The following is a 17931-nucleotide window of genomic DNA, read 5'->3' on the forward strand; positions in this document are numbered from 1 at the left end:
ATACAGCTAAGTTAATATCTTTCCAATTCAAACAAAATGCAGAAGCAAAATTTGGAGCTATAGAGTGTTTTGGACAAAAAGTGAAATTAATCTAATTGTATTTTAACAAGATAACTTTGTTGCTCTGTTGAGAAAAGACTCTAAGGGTACAAAGGCTAAAGTAGGAAGACTATTACAAGTATAAGGAAAAAATATAAGGAGTTTCCTTCTATTACTATTTTGCTGAGGGATTTTATCAAGAAAAAAATGTTAATTTTGTCAAATGTTTTTTCTGCTTCTACCAAAGTAATTATTGAAGTAATCATTTTATTCTGTTAATGTGGTGAATTTTATGGATTTCTTTTTCTCTTTTTTTTAAATTTTTTTTTCAATGTTTATTTTATTTTTGACAGAGAGAGAGACAGAGCATGAGCAGGCGAGGAGCAGAGAGAGAGACACAAAATCTGAAGCAGGCTCCAGGCTCTGAGCTGTCAGCACAGAGCCCGACACGGGGCTCGAAGTCACAGACTGCGAGATCATGACCTGAGCCTAAGTCGGATGCTCAACCGACTGAGCCACCTGGCACCCCTATGGATTTATTTTTCAGTGCTAAATCAACTTTGCATTTCTGGAATATACCCTACTTGGTCATGAGGTATTATTCTTGTTATGACTTTGTTAATGTAACATTTGCTAAGTGGGATACAGGTGCTGGTTGGTGAGCTATGGTTCTACAAATGACCACAAGAGAAATTGAAATAGAGGATTATTACTCATAGGTCCTGAAGCAAGTATACAGTAGGTCTCAAGGTGTCACATAGGGACATCAAGACAGGGTATAGGCAGAGAATGAGACAGGACCTGTGGCACAGGCATTTATTAGGGTCCATAGCAGGAATGCTTTGGGGTTCCCAGGCTAAGGCTGTTTTGCTCAATTCAAACCAAAAAGAATGGGGTTTGGGTAAGCTCTATGAAGGTCTTATCTAAGGAGCATGTGAGGAAGACCCTGACAGGCCGAGGAGACTATTAACTGCAAGGGCTGTTGGAAAACTCAAATGAGGAACTTATATTTGTTTGTGGGCTATTATCTGGGGCATGTGCTTGCAGTGAGGGGACTAGTGTCTGTTTAAGTAAACAAAATGGAAGCTGAGGCATCAATACCATGAGGTAGTTTAGCTAACTCTTGACAATTTTTTTATATGTTCAGATTTGATATGTTAATATTTTGTTAAAGAATTTTGAGAGTATTCATGAGGGATATGGGTTTATAATCTTGTTTTTGCAAGATTTTTGTCTAGTTTTGGTATTAGGATTATCTTAGTCTCATACAATGAATTGAGAAAATTTTCAAATGTGTCCTTTCTAGGGTCCCACCTGAATGCTTGGGTATTCAGCCAAGTCTCTTCATTGGGCTTATCAAAACACAAACATCTCTCAGTATTGTGATAGCTTTGGAATCTGCATTAGTCTCACGGCCCTTGAATAGTTCCCTATAAGACCTCTTAGAATCTTGCTCTGTGCATGCATAACTTAGTGTTTATCCAGAGACTAAAAGGGATCTCTATGCAGATATATGGAGCTATTATTCTATACAACTGTGGTGCCTTTCCTCACAAATTTCACTTTGATTTCTCTACTCAGCAAGGTTTCTGCTCCCTATTTGTGATCCACTGTCTGTGCTGCTATTTGTAAGATGCTTCCAGGCAGAAGCATACCACTTACTTCATTATAGCAAAAATTATATATCTAGACACGTCGAATTTGAGATTTCTATTAGGTAGCCAGATAGCAAAGTATGGTAGACTATTGAATGCATGAATTTGCAATTCATGGATAAGGCCCTTGAATGGATAAGGTCCTTGGAAGTCCTTTCCTCCAAGTTTCTCCTTCTGCTTTTTGGTTTGCTTCTGTTTTTCTGTTTAGGGTAATAGGCTTTCCTCAATTGTCTCTTGATCTTGGTGATTCCATCTTATTTAAGAGCTAAGAGGCTCTGTTTCTGTGTGTCCATGGGTTTTAAATGATGTGCTTCATGGTTGGGAGATAGAAGTGGGCCATTTCTTTGGAAGAAAGATGCACATTCATATATGCATATATTAAACACACATGCACATATTTTTTCAGTGAGTCAATTTCTCCAGAGAAAAGTTCTTTAATCCATTACCTAAGAGTTGTAAAATCCTGACTACCAGTATTCTGAGAAGCAAGTTAAAAGTGGGGGCTCCCAATATCAAATATCATCATTTGGTATGTTCTCTCCAATATTACCCCCTCTTTTTTTTAAAAATATGAATCTTACCCCAATTCTCAATGAGCCAGGATCAAATCCTGGATTTGGTTTAGTATGCAAGAGAAGAAAGCCTTCAACATTCTGCCAAGGTTGGGGAAGAGTAGTCACCCACCTGATAGCATGAGCTGGTGGTCCAGGAATCCTACTGCTGCTTCTTTGGACTTTTCAGTCAGTTGCCCATATTTAAGTCCACCTATACACTCTCTTTCTGGGATACCTGAGGATTCAAATTACTGAGGTTGTTTTGGATGCTGCAGCTCGAATCACTTTGGTTCTGGGTTTCCTTCGTGGCCAATTTGCTTTCAGCTTTCTCTGGGCTGCTGGTCAGTTCTACTTGTGCATCTGCTTTCTTGTTTCCAAATTTGTGTGGCTTTCATATCCTTTGCTATTTTCTTTATACCTATGAGTTCCTATCTTAAATTCCTTTTAAGTTATTTTAGTGAGGTTTCAGGAGAGGTTGAGTTAATATTAACACTAACTTCTATTTTCTCTCTTTAATTATAAATTGACTAGCCTCTCTCTCTTTCCCTCTCTCTCTCTCTCTCTCTCTGCCTTTTCCTCCCTCACTCTCTTCCCTTTTGTCTCAATTTCTGTTTTAGTATCTCTTTCTCTCTCTCTTAATTCAGAGCTCTTTCAACCCTTGGCATATCTTTTTCAGCACAGAAAATGTTTTTCTTATTATACCATTGATTGTAGTGCTTTTATTTTATTTTATTTTATTTTATTTTATTTTATTTTTTAGTGTTAATTTATGTTTGAGACAGAAGAGAGACAGAGCATGGGGGGGGGGGTGGTGGCAGAGAGAGAGGGAGACACAGAATCCGAATCAGGCTCCAGGCTCTGAGCTGTCAGCACAGAACCTGACACCGGGCTCGAACTCACGGGCCGCCAGATCATGATCCGAGCGAAGTCAGATACTTAACTGAGCCACCCAGGCACTCTGCATTTTGTTTTTTGTAGCCACTTTCTTTAAGATCTAACCCTGGGATTATCCTCTATGTAAATCAGATCTGACCTCCCCAAGCAGAGCCAATCTCTTCATTCTCTGTATTTCTGTAGCACTTTGAATAATCTTCTGTCATAGCACTCATCACAGTGTTTTGTCAAGTAAGTTTTGTTTTTTTTTTTGTATTCCTCCTCTGACTGTAAATTCCTTGAGGCATATTTTATGCAGTCAGTATATGTCAGGGTAATGAGCATGTGAAACAGTGTGACCTAGAGGGGTTTCTGATAAGGTGAAGAGGCACAGACAAGAAATGAAAATCGGTTTTCAGATATAGAATTATTAGACTAAGCTATAATATAAACCAAGATCCAGAGATCTAGCGTTGCATAGAAATGTTCATTACAGCCTTGCTTATCATGATAAGAAATGGTGAACATCAATGAGGGAATGTTAAGAACACCATCATATATTCTTTTGGTGATTATCTTTGTTACAATAAAAGAAAATTTAGAAGAATTCACACAAAAAGTTATGTGATAGAGTGTTAAGTTTAAAAAGCAAAATACAGGGGCGCCTGGGTGGCTCAGTTGGTTAAGTGTCTGACTTTGGCTCAGGTCGTGATCTCACAGTTCGTGAGTTGGAGCCCCTTGTCAGGCTCTGTGCTGACAGCTCAGAGCCTGGAGCCTGCTTCAGATTCGGTGTCTCCCTCTCTCTCTGCCCCTTACCCACTCATGATTGCTTGTGAGTGCTCTCTCTCTCTCTCTCTCTCTCTCTCTCAAAAATAAATAAAACATAAAAAAATTAAAAAGCAAAATACAAAATTTTATATGTTGTATGTTAAAAAAAACCTATACACAGAAAAATATACTGGTTGTCTTCAGGTAGTAAAAATAAGGGTGGTTTTTTTATATTATCCAGTGTTTTAATAAAAAAAAATATGTACTGTTTTTACAGTAAAAAAAAGAAATTTTAAAAAAATCATGAAAATGGGAAAATTTGTTACAGCAAGTTGAGGACTTTCTAAGTCACAATCTAAGGTTTATTGAGAGGGAGGGCAGGAAGAGGCATGAAAAAGAGGATTCATTCAGAAGCATTTATCAGTGGTCAGTGAGTGGAAGGCATTAACTGAGTAAAAAGGACATGTGCATTGTGTTGTGAGGAAAAACCAGTAAATGACATTAGATGAGAAAGCAGTCCTGTAAACTGAATACCAATGAATTTTTTGAATCATTCCATTTTAAACTGAGCCTCAAAATCCTTCCTGCTGCTTACTGCCTCTTTTAAGACGGGGCGGGGGGGCATGGTTTAACATGAGACCTGTTAGTTTGGGTAGCATTGAATGAAGTTATTGGGTATTGGGCACAATTGAGGATGGATGGATGGGGATTTTGTGTGTTTCTGTATTGATAAAAGAATTTAGTGACTGTTTTATGTAATATGTTGGGTGGTGGTCAGGGAAGGGAGTTTCTCTAGGATTTCTACCTTGGCTCATAGTGCTTACCATGATAATAATAATAATAATAATAATAAAGCTTATTAACAATTACCTACCAGATTTAAAAGTTTTGTCTTGTATTCCTCCTCTGACTGTCAAATTCTTTTATAGTGCTTATATTTGATGTATAGGAGAGGATAATTATGTATCCAGTTTCACAGAAACAGTATTTTTTGCCTAAATCATATGTATTGACTATATTGATAGACCCAAATTTGCCTAAGAAAAGTGTGTTTTGCCTTAACTCTGTAGTTTTTGCCTTGGTCTGTTAGCATCTCTTGACCTTTTTAGTTCCATGGGCCCTTTTGGCCATCTGATAAAGATTATAATAAGATATATTGAATTATAAAGATAACATTCTGTACAGTTATCAAAATATTAAATTTATAGAATAGTCATATATGTACTTCTTTATTAATACATTAAATTATAAAACAAGTCATTTAAAATATAGCTAAGTTAGTTTTATTTATTAAAGACATTATAAAGAGTTTGCTGCTTAACTTATATGAGAACATTAAGTTCTAGGGCAGACTCTGACTTACCTCTTTCAATGATCAACCGATAATTATAGGTAGGGAGTCCTGGAAAGCAATATGGGTCTGTGTCCCCTATGTGAGAACATGCACCTTTATTTATTTATTTTTTTAATGTTTATTTATTTCTGAGACAGAGAGAGTCAGAGCATGAGTGGGGGAGGGGCAGAGAGAGAGAGGGAGACACAGAATCAGAAGCAGGCTCCAGGCTCTGAGCTGTCAGCACAGAGCCTGATGTGGGGCTCGAACTCCCAAACTGAGATCATGACCTGAGCCGAAGTCCGTCGCTCAACCGACTGAGCCACGCAGGCGCCCCGAGAACACGCACCTTTCAAGTGGGAACATTTGAGGATACAGTGGACAAGTGACTATGGTATGCACAATAGTTATTCAATAGGTGGTTATCCATGTTGCATCCTGAGTATTACTTAGGCAGGAAGATGGCAACAAGTTAGCTATCACCATAATTTTGAAGTAGTGATACACGTAAACGCTGTTTTTAGGTATCTGTAGTAACTATAATGATATATAAAAATGTTTGTGATTTGTTTTGGTGACAAGGCTATAGATGCTGCTGATACTGCTGTGATTTGTTGCCTATATTTATACTCAAGGGAAAAGCCAAGTCAGAGTCTAGTGAGGAAGAAAAGATATAATTTTTTCACCCACCCATGGTCATGAAACTCTCAAATTCTACCCTTGAATCCAAGGTTAAGCATGTTTGCCTTAGATTCTTTATCCTAGTCTCACTCATGACCCTAAACTATATTAGTCATGGATTTTTAGACAGTAACATTGGAGCCGATCTTCATTCTTTCTCTGCCATAGTGCTTTAGTTTAATTGGTATTGAATCTTGAAGGTGTTTTTGGCAAAAGTGTTTGATTCTAGATGGTGAAATCTGAGAAGAGTGAACTAGGCCACAAACCATGGAGCCTGTTTGTTTTCAGATCTAAAAAATGACTTGCTCTAAGAACAAACTTGCCCTGCTTTTCTTTAGGACTTGAGAAAGGTTGAGCCCATTTTTGCTTTCATGTTGAACCTTTTTCTTTGTCAACCACAGGAAGAGATCTGAATCAGAGACATGTGGTGTGATGTCTGGCCCCCAGAGGTATAGTTAAACCAACAGAGCTATCTTGCAAAGCATAGCCTGAATTTATGGTTTTAATCAAAGCAATGAGTCTGGATTTGTTTACGTGTGTGTGTGTGTGTGTGTGTGTGTGTATGTGTGTGTATTAATAGAGATAGTGTGTATGGGGAAAAAGAATCTTTATTTCTGCTCTAGGTTTAGATCCAGTCAGAAAGCTGTAGTGAACCCTAATCCTGTAACCTATACTGAGTTTTCCAAATGTATAAATTTAAGGAATGTATATTTGAGCTATGTATAGTATCAACCATGTTAATGGAAAATAGTTTTACTATGTTAGATCTAGTATTTCTCCCAGATACTATGGCTTTGAAGCCATTCTTCTAATTTAAAATTATAAAATTGAGCACATTGTCCACAAGTGAACACATTGTACCTAATTCTCTATGTGCACTCTTCCTGGGGTTTGGAAAAATAACAACGACTCTTATTTTGTGTCGGATTCTCAATGGAGAACAGGGAATAGGGACTTAAGGTTTGAGTTTGAAAGTTCTCCGGTTCCACTTTTGTTACACAGATAAGTCCTCATAGGCAGTGCAAAATGGGTACTAGAAAAAAGACTGCTTTTAAGAGGAATCATTTTAAACGGTGGCAAAAAATTTAAGATAAGTAGTGAAAAAGCTTTAATTAGAGCATTAGTTTGAAAAAGAAATACAGTCCCTAAAACAAATTTATTTTATTTAGCTTTTGTCTATGCATTGATTTAAAATAAGAAATGAATCAAATGTTGTAATTTGGCATGCATTTTCTGAAAAATGGTATGATAGTAGGATATGACATTTTTATCTTCTATTTTTTTTAGTGCAATCACATAGTCTTTTTTTTTTTTTTGCAAAAATTTTCAAGAGCTTCCCTACTTTTCCCAACAACTTTATTTCTTACTTTTATATTCAAATTATTCTCTTTTAGGAATCTACTTTGTTTTTTCATTTTGCAAGACCTGAATTTCCCTTTTTGATATATTTGCTTTGTGCTGTCAAATGTTAAGGAGTCTGAATTTCCATGAGGGTAGATATTAGTGTATTTATTACATGGGAAGGGATGTTGAGTGGTAACAAATTTTATAGGTGGCTAGTTCTTCAGTGAAGAATTTCAGGTTATAAATATCATTGCCCTATACATCCACCTAACTGGGTAGAGGGGCACTCATTTCCCAATTCCCCTTTTAAATATTAATTAATGAAGACACTTGAAGAAATAAGAAGTTAAGGTAATACTAATACCCTGGCTTATCAGCCAAAGATTTGGCCTATACCAGAAGGAATTTCTAATAATCAAATTGTGGAAAGGCTCTGAGGAAGGAAACTGGGATTGAGCTGGTAAATGCTGGAATACGTCTACCCATTTCCATGATGTCATCTACCTTGGAGACAGGGAGCTTTCACTGACCAGGGGGGTAAAAGTGAGTAAAAGAGTATCTTGTGTATTCTGTCTTTATATCTTTTCCAAAACCACCCAAGGCATTAGCTCTTTTTATCTTGAACTCCCTGTAATCTCTCTCTCTCTCAAATAGTATTTTCAAAGTTCATTTGGAGGTGAAAATTTGCTCTAATGCATTCTGTTGTGCAATGGACAATCAGAGGTGTTTTGTGAGTAGACATCTGAAGAATGTAAGAATAATGATTATATATAACAATACTACTCTTACAACTGATAACAATAGTGGCTAGCCTTGAACACATACTATACAGTAGGCACTCACTAAGGAACTTACCAGGTCTTTACAACAACCCTATGAGATAGGTTGCTGTTATTATTTCCATCTTACTAATGAGGAGACTGATAACACAGACAGGTTTAGTGACTTGCCCATAGACACATAGCCAATAGGCAGGAGGTCAGAATTTGAACCTAGGTATTTGACTTCAGGGTCCATAGCATAACCACTGTCTTGCTGGCTCCCTGCAGAAAGAAAGGGCAGAAACCAGAATGGTTATGAGAGCAGATTAAGTTAGAGCGGTGCTACATATTTGGATTTCCCCAGATCAATAAGAATACTAAAGGCACTGGATATTTCAAAGTCTGTCATCACTTAAAAAAAAAACAAAACAAAAACAAACCTAGTGTAAAGAGCATGTGGCTTGCAGCCAGAGTGCTTGGTTCCAATCCCTGTCCTACCAATTTAGATGTCTCCCATTGTTTTTAGTGTGGGTTAATATTCAGTGTTGAACTAGTAACTTATGCTTTTTTTTCCTCTTTAGAATTGCTGCTGTTAAGAAGAGAGTTGGTCCTGAGATCCTTTCCCCAGGTAAGTGATGTAACATGGTAGAAAAAGGCATGTGTTCTAAAAGCCTAAGACTTAGGTAAAGTTAAGAAGATTCAGAATATAGACAAAATGTTTCTGAGAAACAATATGAGAAAGAATGTGGATGCTTCTTGTTTTTCCAGACAAGGAAAGGATTCCTCAGGGCTGACAGGAATGAGGTTCTATGGAGAGGTATTGATGAAAGCAGGGGGCTTAGGGGTCCCAGAGAAAGGGTTCCTGCTCCCTGGACATCTGGGGAGGTGCCAGACCTTAGTGAAGTTGGGGATGGGATGGGAGCTGACTTAGATACCATGTCCTTCATATCCAAGAAGATAAAGCCGTGCCAGCCTCAGAGAGGGTCATACTCCTTAACATGGCATGGAAACAGGAAGAAAAAGAATCCTGTTCTATTCTCAGCATGGTATGGAAGAAGCAAAGAGAACTGTAGATTCTGAAGCAGCCGTTTAGACAGGAAAAGAGGACAGCTTCTCGTTAAGCTCTGTGGACTGATGACTGAAGAGCTATTGGGATAGTGGATGTCTCAGTGGACATCTGTGTAAAGAGGCGATCTCAGCCCTAGATCTGCTCTATTCCCTCCCTCACAATCAACATCAGCTCCCCAGAACTTAGACACAACTCCACAGAAGAGAAAAGTAGCTGCAGTTCCAGACTAATAACATTCAATTGCTATCCCAATAACATGTATGTGCTTGTATTTATCCGGGTTCGTGCTTTAAGATCCCCAGATACTATACTGCTTAGTCTCTAACGTTTTCCTTTGTTTTGTTTTTGTGGCTAATTCTTTAGCTGATTCTCTAAAATTTATATTTTACCCAAATTGCCCAATTTATCAAGCACTTACATGTACTTACATATTCTTCCCTCCCCCAAATTTTAATTAACTTCAAAGCAGGTAATATGTGTACTTGGTAAAAAATTCAAAAGGTATCAGCTAGTGTACAATGGGACGTAAGTCTCCCTCCTACCCTTACTCCTCAGTCCTACCACTGCTGTCAGTTTTTCATGTTTCTTAGGATGTCATGTGTACCTGTTATCATATGTTTATACAGTCTAAAAACAGGCCCACAATCATATTTTACACACTGCTCTGTACCTTGCCTTTTCCATGTAACAAGATGTCTTGGATATTATTCCACAGTTGTATTTGGCATTCCATTCTAGAGATGCATCATGATTTATCTGAGCAATTGGTGGGAATTTAGGTTGTTTCCAGATTTTTGCTATTAAGAATAGTGGTATGAGGCATTTGTTTGTACATACTTCTTTGCATCTTATTTGAATACTAGAAGTAGGACATAGGAATGACAATATGTGCATTTAAAATTTTAACAGACAATAAACAAAATAAAATAAAATAAAATAAAATAAAAATTTTTTTAGACACTGTTTGGTGGTTCTCATTGGAATTATACCGTGTGAAGTCCCATGGTAATCTCATGAAATCCCACCTAATATATAAGTGCCTGTCTCTCCTTTTATCAAACTTAAATTTTTTTTCTCGCTTGACAGGTGAAAATTAGTATCTCATTGTAGTTTATTATTTTATTATTTTATTTTAAAAATTAATTTGTATTTTCTTCTGTACTCTTTTTCTTTTATCTGCTCAAGCCCTTTGCTCACTTTTCTTGTTGATTTTTATGTTTTATGTGTTCATAAAATACATTATACATCTTATGAAGTTAGCCCTTTATAATATGTTTTGTGAATGTTTTCTTCCAGTTTATTGTTTGTACTTTGATTTTGTTTATTTCTTTAGTTGATTTAGACTTTTTATTCATATATAGTTTAATTCATCAATCTTTTATGGTTTTAGTCAGACTCTTCCCACTCAAGAGATTTTCTTTTTAAACCTCATGCTTTCTTTCAGTACCTTTTTCTTTTTTTCTTTTTCTGTTTAAATCTTTCTCATTGAGGAACTTATTGTAAAGGGAAAAAACCAGAATGTTAATTGCTGTGTTTATGAGATTCCATTTATAACTTTGACTTTAAATTAAGTTCCTGATGACTCATGTGCAATGGAATAAGATTCTACTTTGTACCTTCAAAATCATGTTTAAATTGCTTGTTTAATTTACTTGCAAAAATAAGTTCTGCAAGAAAAAAAGTCTTCAATATACTTTTCAAGACTCCTAAAAAAGCCATCCACTCTGGGTGAGTTAATTGTAACAAGATTGGAGTGGAGAGAAGGTCAGGGGGAGTGTCTAACTATTGTAAACTTAGAGAGCAAATTCAAACCATGACAAACCTGGTTTACAGTTTCATGTGAACAAAGACAATTCTCTAGGGCCAACATTCTAAAACAAGAATTTATATTCTCAACATTCTAAGTCAACAGTCCTTGAAATTATTAAGACAAACCTTTGAATATTATAGGAAAACTGTCTTATTCTGTAAACTTAGGTAGAAATTTGACTTTAAGATAACATGATACAGAATAAGTATAGTTTTAATTTAAATTTTATGGTAACTGACATATAAATATTATGTGAACTCCTTCATTATCTAGCTAGAACAAAGAGTAATGGCTAGCCCAATGCTTCGCATTTTTAAAAGCACTCATGTCCCAACTAAAAGTTTCACATTAAATAATGTTGAAATGCATTGTTATCATTACAACTCTTCCTCTAACCAAGGCTGAGTCAAAGACCTTGGGCACAGAATAATATCCTTTAACTTATATGAATACTAGACTTAAGCTGTATGATGTCGCAAAAGATTGCACTTTGAATTTAACTCAGTTGAAAACTATGTTGCAATAATATCCTGTTTTCAGGCTTACTGATATTTATTATTCTTAAACTTTAAAAAATTTAATTTTTAATTACACAACAAAATGAATGCATTCAGTTTTGAAAACTTTAAATATAATAGATAAAGCTAAAATCCTTTTTGTAGAGACTCCTTTACCTGTTTTCTTCTCTTCCAAAAAATCCCAGCCTCAGACTGTTATGAGTTTGGTGCTTATGTTTGCAGTTGTGTTACTTTGTTATTGAGTGATATACTTTTTAGATCTATTCACATTGAAACATTTAGATCTTGTTAGTTTCTTTCCATTGTTACACAATATTCCATCAAATGGAATATTGCATATTTATTCACATTACTCTATTGATGAACATGTATTTTTCTTTCAGTTTTTCATTATTATGAATGACATTGCAATTAATATGCTTGTAAATGTCTCCTTATGTTCCAGTGATGATTTTTTTAAGGAAAAAGTTCTAACATAGGATTTTTGGGGTTATGAGGTATGAGCATTTTGAGTTAATATACTGTCAAATTATCCTCCAAAGTGGCTGTATTCATTCCTGCTTCTACCAGTAGTGTATAAGAATACTGATTGATTGCCCCCAAATCTTTTCAACACTTGATTTTGTCAAACATTTAAAATTATTGCTAATTTGGTGAATGTGAACTAGTATCTCATTATTTTAATTTGTATTTCACTGATTACTACTGAGTTGATTATCTTTTCATATATACATTGACCATTCAAGTTTCTTCCTCTGTGAATTACCTGTTCATCTCCTTTGCTCATTTTTCTTTTGCCCTGCTTTTCTTTTGTCTTTTTTCTTTCTTCTTCTTCTTTTTTTTAATCGTTTAAAAATTTTTAAATGTTTTATTGTTTAATTTTGAGAGAGAGAAAGTGCAAGTGGAAGAGGGGCAGAGAGAGAGGGACACACAGAATCCAAAGCAGGCTCCAGGCTCTGGGCTTTCAGCACAGAACCCTATGTGGGGCTCACACTCAAGAAACTTGAGATCATGACCTGAGCCAAAGTCGGATGCTTAACCTACTGAGCCACCCAGGCTCCCCTGGGCTGCTTTTCAGTGTAAATTTTCAAATTCTTATAGGATTGTTAGAATTCTTTATATTTTTCCAGTTATTAATTTTACATTATTTAGGTTGCAAACTATTTTATCCATGCCTATTGATTATTGCAGTTTCTTTTGAATATGTGGATTGGTATCTTTCATCATCTCTGGAAAATTATCATTTATCTCTTCAAATATTGTCTTTGTTACACAACTCTTTTCTACTTTTCCTATCAAATTAATCTTTGACCTTTTCTATCTTCTTTTGTTTTTTCACTCATATTTTTTTTTATTTGCTGTATTTTTCTTTCTCTCTATGCTACATTTTGGGTGACTTATTATGGTCTGTTTTCCAGTTTAGTAATTCTCTCTTTTGCTTTGTTCAGTCTGTTGCTAAAAACATCTAATTCAGTTTTTAAAATTAGATAGTCTATTTCATTTTTTTTCATATCTTGTAGGTTGCATTATATAATTTCTACTTCCTTTCAGATATTTTTAATCTTGACCTTATTTCTTTAACCTTTGCAAGCTTGTTTGTTATATAATCTGTGTCTGATTATTCCAATATGTGACATTTTTGTGGATCTCTTTTTGCTGGCTGTTTGTGTTTCTGTTCTCACTCATGGTATCGTGTTGCCTTGTGGGCTTGCTTATTTTTGATTATATACTACCAATTGTCCTTGAAAAATTATTTGTGAGGACTCCCTAGGGCATAGGGTAATGTTTTCTCCTCTAGTTAAGATTTGCATTTATGCCTGTCAGATTCCCAGAGGCATAAACAGTGCAGAACCACTTTAAACTAAATTTACAGCTTGTGGTTTCCTGGACCACCCCATTGATGTAAGTTAGGGCTGAAAATCTATGCAAGAGATCGTTTGTGGTTACCATTTTTAAGAAGCAGGTTTTTCTTATTCTATTTTCCCCCCTCTGTTTTGCTCAGCATGAAATCCCACCCTCCTCAAGTTCCCTGCATGTGGGTTGTGGTTAGGAAGGTGCATTTACTTACTTCAGAGTTTTATTTAATGTGCTTATCTCATCTATGGTTCCTCACAGCTGGTGATGTCTGGACTTTGACTCATGTACTCCATGCCTCTTTGTGTTATCTAAATTGCAGCCCATCTTATCTGGATCAGCAGATGTCCTCGGGAGGGAAAAAGTAGCTTTGTGGCTATTTATTTTCTAGATATTTACTTTCTTCTAGAGTTTGCCTTGGCATTTCATCCTATCCTTTGAATTGTTTGATGGTTTTAAGAAAATGATTTTAGCAATTAGAATTGGTATGAATAAACTACCTTCCATTTCTGAAATTGGACGTTGTAGGAAATCTTTTAAATTTACCTAATTGCTCACAGAATTCTCTCTTTTTCCTTAAAATTTAAAAATATCACCAGGATGTTTTAAGGTGACAACTTCTGAAAGTTAATTCTTCCTGGTACAAAGTAACTCATTTTGTTTTACTGATTTTCAGGGTTTTTCTTTCCCCAGGGAAATAAAATCTTCATTTTACTGTATCTTTATTTATCACTGTTGTTTCATTTCTTCCAATCATTGCTTTAGAAACTGAGTCCCTCATGTCTATCATTTTCATTTTTTGGTTCCTTTATATTGTAGGACAGTTTCTCAAGCTTGTCTACCACATAAGTGATTTTCCTCCCTGTAGTGTTGTTACTATTTTAATTTCTACTTCTAGTCATGTATAAGATATTTATGACATTATTTACTTCTTTATAGCTTTAAATTTTTTTTGCACTTTTCTTTTGCCTTAATATTTAGTTATTTTTGAGTCATGTTTCTTTACATAAATGATGATTTTTGTAACTTTATTGGGTATTATGTCCTAGTATAAATCTTTTATAAAAATAGTTTTATCTTTATTTTTTTTATGTTTATTTATTTGTTTTGAGAGGGAGAGAGAGCAGGGGAGGGGTAGAAAGAGAGGGAGAGAGAGCAACCCAAGCAGACTCCACACTTTCAGCCCAGAGTCCTATGTGGGGCTCAGTCTTAACAACTGTGAGATCATGACCTGAGCTGAAATCAAGAGTCAGACACTTAACTGACTGAGTCACCCAGGAGCCCCAGTTTTATCTTGATTATTAATCACAGTATTTGTATCTTTCCTTGTTGAAGAATCTTTGTTTTGGTCTATTGTGATTTTATTTATTCATTTTCAAAAGTTTTTATCATCATTTTAAAAAACTGAGATAACAATGACATTTAAATGGTGAATTCCATTGAAAAGAGTTAACCAAGGAAATGAAATGTAAGCATCTACCATACAATAAAAGGTAAAACAGTTGAACTGTAACATTTAATCATGTAAACAGGGGCACCTGGGTAGCTAGCTCAGTTGGTTAAGCGTCAGACTCTTGACCTTGGCTCAGGTCATGATCTCATGGTTTTTGGGATGGAGCACGGTGTCAGGCTCTGTGTTGGCAGCATGGAACCTGCTTGGGATTCCTTCTCTCAACCTCTTTCTCTGCCCCTCCCCTGCTCATGCTCTCCACCCACCCCCCAAATAAATAAACATCAAAAAATTTAAACATGCAAACAATTATTTTTTTAACATGAAGGTAAGGAAGAAGATACTTAAGTTTTATTTATACATAGGCATTTTTAGTAGTATATAAATGTGAGAAATCATCTGGGTTTCAAAAGAAGATAGAAGTGGAAATTTCTAAGGTAAACCTTAGGAATGTGAATGCTTAGATGTTTTCTGTTCCTCTAATTCCTTCTTATTTATTAAAAGAAGTAGAGAAATGAGTATAAATGAGCATTGAGACAACTTGTGGATATACCTGTTGACACCACTTGTAAGAAATATTTGTTCTGGGGACGCCTGGTTGGTTCAATTTGTTGAATGTCCGATACTGGGTTTTTGCTCAGGTCATGATTCCAGGATCGTGGGATTGAGCTCTGAGTCAGGCTCTATGCTGGTTGTGGAGCCTGCTTAATATTCTGTCTCTCTCCCTCTGTCCCTCTGCCCTGCTTGCGTGTGCTCTCTCTCTTTCTCAAAAAACAAAACAAAAGGTAAATTTATTCTGAAAGTCCTTGTCCAGTCAGTAGAAAAATACATTCAGAAAACCATTTTAGAACTCAAGTGCAAAGTTTCTATTCTGGAGAAGCTCAGAGTCTAGTTGGGGACTGATCGGTACAAACATTAAATAAATATTTACAATGTGATATTCTCTCTCTCTTTTCCCCTCCCCAACCAGTAGATGTAAAAATGATTTATACAAATGATACATATAATTATAATAGTATAATATAATAATTATATACTTGTATATATAATTTATTTGTATATATCATATACCTTGGGATATACAGGGAAAATGAAGCATCTGTGTATACAAACCGAAGTTGGCAACAAAGATAACATTTGTGTGAAATATTTTACCCTTTTAGTTTCCTCTGGAACCCAGAAGCCATTGGATTCCTGAAATTTTAAACATGAACTCAGATATGCCAATAATTGCATATCAAATGCCCACTAGTAGCTAAGCGTCTGCTATACAATAGCGTACAAAAATCTGGAAGGTGATAAAAATGGTGCAAATAGGTTCCCCATTTCTTTTCCAAGAAAAACCTCCTAATGGGCTGTTGATGATCTAATCAGGTCAAGTGCTCTCTGAGTTGCCCTCTTTATACAGAGTCAGCAAGCATAACATTTTGTTAACCTATTGACACAGAGGAAATTTGTTTTCCATCTGACCTTTTACAGTAACTACTCAAAATTACTTTCTCTTCAACTAACAAAGTTAATGAATAAATTATCCAGCTGTAACACTTATAGACAGGAGCATTTACAATTTTTATTTTTATTCCTGATCATTTGGTTTTTGCTTTAGCCATTGCTTTTTTCCCTAGGAAAAAGTTTTAATTTTTACTGAAAATTTGCAGCTGTGATTTAGAGAGTAATACTCTTGAACTGTTTGAAACCAATCACATATTCACAAAGTAATTTGTTACTTTGCAGATATTACAATTATAGATGTTGAAATGGTCCCGCAATAAGTTTATGATGCATAGAAATGCTATTAAGAATTTGTAACCATTTGTATAAGATAGAATAAAAGTTTGACTTTGGGCTACATATAAACAAAGGGCTTCCTAAGGAAATAGTTATTAAAAATACATGGGGCATTTTAAACCTGAGAATAAACTCTTTTCCAAAATGGAAAAATAAATTATGGGTCTTTGCTCTCATTCTTTACTAAATCTCAATTCTCAAAATTCACCAAAGTTTTGTTAAATGTATGCATTCAAATTACTAACTTTTTTTTAAAAAAATGATAACACTTAATTTTGAATTGTTCTCAAGTCTAGCCTTTTAACTGTTTCCAACTGACCTTTCCCTAAATAGGTCCAAATTGGAAGTTTACTCTGGTAAGTTTGTTTTTAATGATTTACTATATTCATTATAGCTACAAAGATGGGCATCCAATTCAGTTCCAAAGGTAAGCCTGCCTTCAGTTGTTGGACAAATTTTAAATACTTCTTAGAGAATGAGATTATATATATTTTCTCTGCAGACTATTCTAACATTTACTGTCCTATGAATATTATTTAAGCATCATTAGATCCACTTACCTCTCACAATTTTCAGAGAAGAATTCAAGCTTGCTCATATTTCATTTATCATGAATAAGAACACAGACTGTTATTTTAACATTTTCCATTAGCATAAACATATAGCAATATTATTTTACACTTGTTAGAAAATTTCTATAGACTTGAAAGATCCAACAGCATTTTGGATTATCATCAGCAAATGGCCATTGGTTTTTTTTTTTTTTTTTCTTTTTTTTTTTTTTTGGGGGGGGGGGGGAAGCTGTTCCTGGTCACTAAAAAGAGTATTGTTTTAATACAGTTTTTATTATTTTTTAATTTTTTAATTGTGGTTAAAACACCACAACTCATTAACCTACATTTGGAAAATCACACATTATAAAACAGCAGCATTTCTTTCAGATGAATATGCAAAGTGGGTTTTTATTCTTGCTGTGTTTGATTATCTACCTTGAACAGTCTTATAATAGAACTAGTCAAAACATTATTAAATATTCTTATAATGGGGAAGTAACTCCTTTATGAAACAGAAAGTAATATTTAAGTGATAACAACTTTTGTTATTAAGTACTTTTACGTTTTTTCCCTAAATTTTAATTTAATTTTGGGGATGGTGAGTAAAGTCTCCTTTAATTATTTACAGACCCAAGCACCCAACAGTCATAATATCTCTGTTTCTTTTAAAGCAGAAAAACATAGGCCTTGCATGGAAACTCTTAAGAAATGTCAAAGAGCTGGGTCCTGTTGAAAAGGTTAGTAGTTATAGAAAAATATTTCAAAAACATAAATGCGGCAGTTTTAAACATGGTTTAGTGCCCAGAATAACTTGTCAGGTTTTTTTTTTTTTTTCATTTTTAACATAAATATCAACTGCCAGTGTGTAATTGAGTCACAA

General features: G+C 35.1%; 1 protein-coding gene across 3 annotated transcripts in view; it reads left to right on the top strand.

Moving 5' to 3' along the window:
- PARPBP (PARP1 binding protein) overlaps positions 1-17931 on the top strand; it is a 147918-nt gene that overhangs the window by 121734 nt on the left and 8253 nt on the right. The window contains exons 15-18 of one of the 3 annotated variants that reach the window (XR_007456798.1): positions 393-634; positions 8590-8636; positions 16831-16853; positions 17723-17788. The gene's annotated coding sequence lies outside the window, so the exon portion shown is untranslated. Of the gene's footprint in view, positions 1-392; positions 635-6304; positions 6374-8589; positions 8637-16830; positions 16854-17722; positions 17789-17931 lie in introns of those variants that run through there. The other 2 variants (XR_007456799.1, XR_007456800.1) reach the window with 2 other exon arrangements.

The sequence above is a fragment of the Panthera uncia genome, chromosome B4, assembly GCF_023721935.1.
Source record: "Panthera uncia isolate 11264 chromosome B4, Puncia_PCG_1.0, whole genome shotgun sequence".
Taxonomy (NCBI): domain Eukaryota; kingdom Metazoa; phylum Chordata; class Mammalia; order Carnivora; family Felidae; genus Panthera; species Panthera uncia.